Here is a 5,123-nt window from a genome sequence, read left to right as displayed (position 1 = left end):
TATAATATTTAATTTATAACATGTTATATTATTTCCTTCTTTACTATCTTGTTTTTATTAATTATTATTCTATATAATTAAAAATGATATAAAATATTGTAATTGACTCATTATAAAGATGTTTTTTTGTCATGTATATTCATCAGCTAGGCTCGTTTACCAAATACTTGCTCGGTAAACGTTTATTGGTAAAATTTAACACCATCATTTACTTACCGCTTATGATTTTAGTCCACCAAAATGACATCATACGCAACAATTTACTTGGTAAGCGCTTACCGTGGTAAGAGTCGTTGCTCTTACTTACCGGGTAAGACTCTTGTTCCTTGTCCCGCTCTTACCGGATAAGATTATTGGTCATTATCATATTATTTATCCGGCAAGGTAATGTGACTTGATAAACACTTACCCGAATAAACGTTTGGTAAACGACCCCTTAGTCTCATTTAACATTATATGTTTATCAATTAGCTTATCAGCTTATTTATCAGCTAGTTAGTCAAACATAATCAAATTGCTTCTGCCTTTTGAAAAAAGTTTTTATTATTTTTAATTTATTTTGTTTTAACATAACACGACACGAATTCTCAACAAATGCGAATTTGAGTCGCATTAACCAAATTAAATCAAATGAATATTGAGGAGTTACATAGCACGTACCACCTCTGTAAATTACAAGGAGCAGCACCTCGTATATAGAATGGTTTAGAAGATAGTAGATAAGAAACCATTGGAGCTCCTTTCCATTTTCAACATCTTGCATTGTTTTTGCTTTTGTAAAAACTAGGCCAACTGTGCCAAGATCGGTTTTGGCTTATAACTCGCAATGGCCGGGGGCCCTAGGGATATAAAAAAACCCGAAACTGAATAATTGATCCAAACCAAAACGGTTTTGGATTGTCTGCTTTACGGGTTAAACGGTTCGGTTAACCAAATAAGATATATTTCGATTTCGATTATTTCCTTTACCATGTGGTTAACCGAGTAGCAAATTATACTGTTAATGTATTTATATAATTTTCTTTCTGATGAATTGGTTTGCGTTTATATGAAATTAACATTAGGTTAATTGATTTATATTTAAACCAAATGAACAATAAATTGATATATGTTTAACAAAACCATCACCATCGTTATCATTGTTGTTTGTAGCATGATTGTAAGGACTAACGGTAGCAATATACAAGGATAACGACCGTTAAGCGAGATAGTGGAGGGGTTTTCGCCAAAACTGACTGGGTCACTAGGGAAACCATCAAAAATAACTAGAAGAACTTAAAGACGCAAGTGTGAAAAGAAAAAAACTTTACCTATATTATTTTGACATTTTACCTATATGTTCCTACAAAATTTGAGCACTCGTATCAATTTTTGGTTTTAAACAAATAGGTTTTGGACGATAAAATCGTTACAAACTTTTTCTTATCTGCATTAATACGATCCATTATAAAAATATGTAATTATAGATGGGGATATGGTGGATATATATAGAAGTAAGGTTGTGTCTGGTTTGCAGAACGTTTTTGGATGAAATAGAATTTGCTAAGAAATTTGACTTTTGAAGAAGTTGAAATGGAATGTTGTCAGGTTTGACAATTTGTTTGGTCGGCAGATATTAGAATGAAATATGTTAATGAATTGAAATCTGTTTATTTGGTTCACAGATTGTAGCTTTGAAATTGGAATGAAATATTGTTGACCAAAATGACATTTTTTGGAATTTTAAAAAAAAAATATAAATATTTTAATAAAATAATTATTTAATATGTAAAACAATATAAATAACACAACTTAAATATAACTATAAACCAAACGATGTTACTAAATCGATATTTAAATTGTCTCAAAATAACTAATTATTTATCATGTAAAATAGCTAATTGGATGGTGGTCAGCGGTGGTTCAGATTGACGGTGGTCAGCGGTGGTTCAGATTGACGGTGGTCAGCGGTGATTCATATCGGTAGTGGTCGACCGTGGTTCATATCGGTGGTGATCCACGGTGGTGGTCGGCAGTCGTTCAGATCGGTGATGGTCTATGACAGTTCAAATGGCGGTAATTCGAAGCAATGTTAGTGGCACTGATGATCGGCGGTGGCCAACAGTGGTTCAGATCGGTGATAGTCGCCTAGTCGGCGGTGATTCAAATCGACAGTGATCAGAGATGGTCAACGATGGTCATATTGAGTTTTATGAGATAAGAGTATATTGGGTTAATGACATATTTGGTATTATAAAAATAGAGAATTTCATTCCATCAAAATACTATGTAATTGCTAAGGAATGTTAAATTATTTTATTTTTGGAATTTGTAGGATTTTGAAGATTTCTTCCATAAAAAAAATGAATCAAACGAGAGAATGAAATTTCGTCAATGAAATTCGACATTCCAGTTCTATTAGATTCCTTCAAAATCTGCAAACCAAAGGCCCCGTAAGTGTCTCTTTGTTAGGAGTTTAAGGTGCATTTGATATTTAGACAAAATTAGACAGAGCATGATAGAACATAACATAGTAAGACATGACATGTCAACTGTTCAACGTTTAGTGACATGACTGAATAAAATGATTAATTTACCATAATGAGTTGTTTATATATTTTCTATATATTGATTAATTTACTAATTTATTAAATTATAACAAAACAAATATTCTTTTATAACAAGATATATACCATTAAAAAGTTTTTCATGACGATTAAGATGAAACTAAAAAAATGAAGTTTATTAATTTCAAGTTTTATTTTATACCCTTTAAGTATTATTTTTTTTATTATTAATATTTAACAAATTATATAAATTGACCAAAATATAGAACATATATACGAATAATATTTTGAGTATAGTAAAGTAAAAGTTTAAATATAATGAAATATAATAAATAAAATTTAAAGAATGTATTTGATGTTTTAGGAAAAAAAAATTGTGTTTCTTTTTTGGAATATACTGGAAAAATATAGTTTTGTTCCACTTTGTTCCATGAGCAGGGTCATCCCCGGGAGAAGGCAGACCAGAAATATGCATAGGACCCACAAGAAATATGGTCCAATTTTTTTAGAATATAGTATTATAGTGGCAGTAAAAAAATTAATAAATAAAATAGACAAATTTTCTTATATCTAATCTAATAGGACCAAAAACTAATTTTATATTATATTAAAGACCCAAATATGTATGAATTAATTATATTGAAAAATAAAATATGTAAAAACTAAGAAGTTAATTGATCGTTCTTTTTCTGGTATTTGCATATTTATCTCTATGTTTTTTTTATCTTATACTACTTACCTATAAAATCTTGATATTTCTCCATTATTCATCTCTCAATAACACTTTTGATTATTTCATCTACATGAATTCTATTTTTGTATTAAAATATAATAGATCTTGTTGTTAACTAAGAAAACTTCTATCTTTTATTTTAACAAGAATAGGCTTTCAAGTTATAACCAACACTTACCTTTTATTCTAAGATTGATAGTTTGGAAACAAAGAAAATTTAACCCTAAAAGCTAAAAAAAGTGATAAAAGACATAACATGATGTGAGATGGTGAAATCAATTGATTTACATAGAGTGTTACTCCAAGTAGTTAACATTGTGATTCCAAATAATGTCAAGCTATACTTTAGAGATATATCATAAAATGTTTTTAATGATGGACCGGATTGATGATACTATATAAAAATGATAAGATATATAATATTAATTTATTGATAGTTATTGATTGATTTTGTGTACAAGTAACTCAGAAAAAACATTTCTACATGAAGTAATAGTATTTCTTGATTGCAATGTTATTTGTAATGATAAAAACAATATATTAAATATCTTTCGGGCACAATGAGCCCTCTTTTATATCTCCATCTACGACCTATAAAACGTGAGGAACGGGTTTGTCCATGGGATGGGGGAGAACATGCATGTTCCACTCCGTCCCGCATAAAGGTCTTATCAAATGTCGAACAGTGATCCATCTTTTGTTATGTTATGCTTTATACAGTGCATTAAACGCACCAATAATAAGCTTGACGAGACCTACAATTTATTCACTCAACTATATAATTGTTTGGTTAAAGTTTAATAATATAAAAAATAATTTATTTCTGTAAACATATAATATGAGTTTTATTTTTTCTTCAAACTTGTCTTCCAACTAAAAACACTTTCATTGTATTTAAAAAGAAGTCTCCCATAGCAATGCTTTCAATCTATACTCGCCATTTAACCCATACATATAATTTTATGTACATAATTTAATAAAAAGCAACGAAAGTGGGTTTTTTTTGTTTTGTTTTGCATATGTTGGAGGATTGGGAGTAACGGACATAGGAAGTAGTAATATTTGTTTGTGTTGAATTCCGGATCATGTGTCACGTGCCTGAGTGGACACTTGCACACGTGTTTGTGATAGATTGGATAAGAGTCAGCAAATATCTGATTTATATTAATCCAATATATTTATATCGGTTTTAATAATATCATCCGGCTATTAATTTAAGCTGTAACACGCACTATCTATGTAACTTCGTTAGACCATATGTTCATGTAATAAATGAACGGTGAAAGAAGAGTTCAAATTGTAATAAACATTAATTACAATTAAAACTGAATACCAAAAATATGAATTGATTATTTATAAACATATAATTGCAATTATAATTATACATATTTGTCAAATATTGAAATAGTGTGGCGTGATAACAAGGTTAAGTCTTAAACCTTACAAGTTATGGTGAGGTCATGACGTTTTTCAAGGCATGTCTTAAAACGACATATGTATATATATATATATATATATATATATATATGTATTACATATTTCTCTGTGTTAATGTCTTGAATGATCTTATAGAACAATTTAGAAAAGAAAAGAAAATTTATTTATATTAAATATATCTAGCTTATAGGGAAATGATTCATCAAAATGTACAAAATCAACATTAAAAAAATGGTTTAAAATGATAGATTGTTAGAGGTAACGTGGGAGAAGATTTTTAGGAATCTTTAGCCATTGATATCAACTAATAAGAATATAATTCCACTCAATTATATGAAGTTAAACAATTCCATAATCTAAGTGGAAACAAAATACAAAGCCCTAAAATAATTATCATTTATATTATT

The sequence above is a fragment of the Cynara cardunculus genome (genome assembly GCF_001531365.2).
Source record: "Cynara cardunculus var. scolymus isolate 2C chromosome LG 15, CcrdV1, whole genome shotgun sequence".
NCBI classification, from domain to species: Eukaryota; Viridiplantae; Streptophyta; class Magnoliopsida; order Asterales; family Asteraceae; genus Cynara; species Cynara cardunculus.
This window is presented reverse-complemented; position numbering follows the sequence as displayed.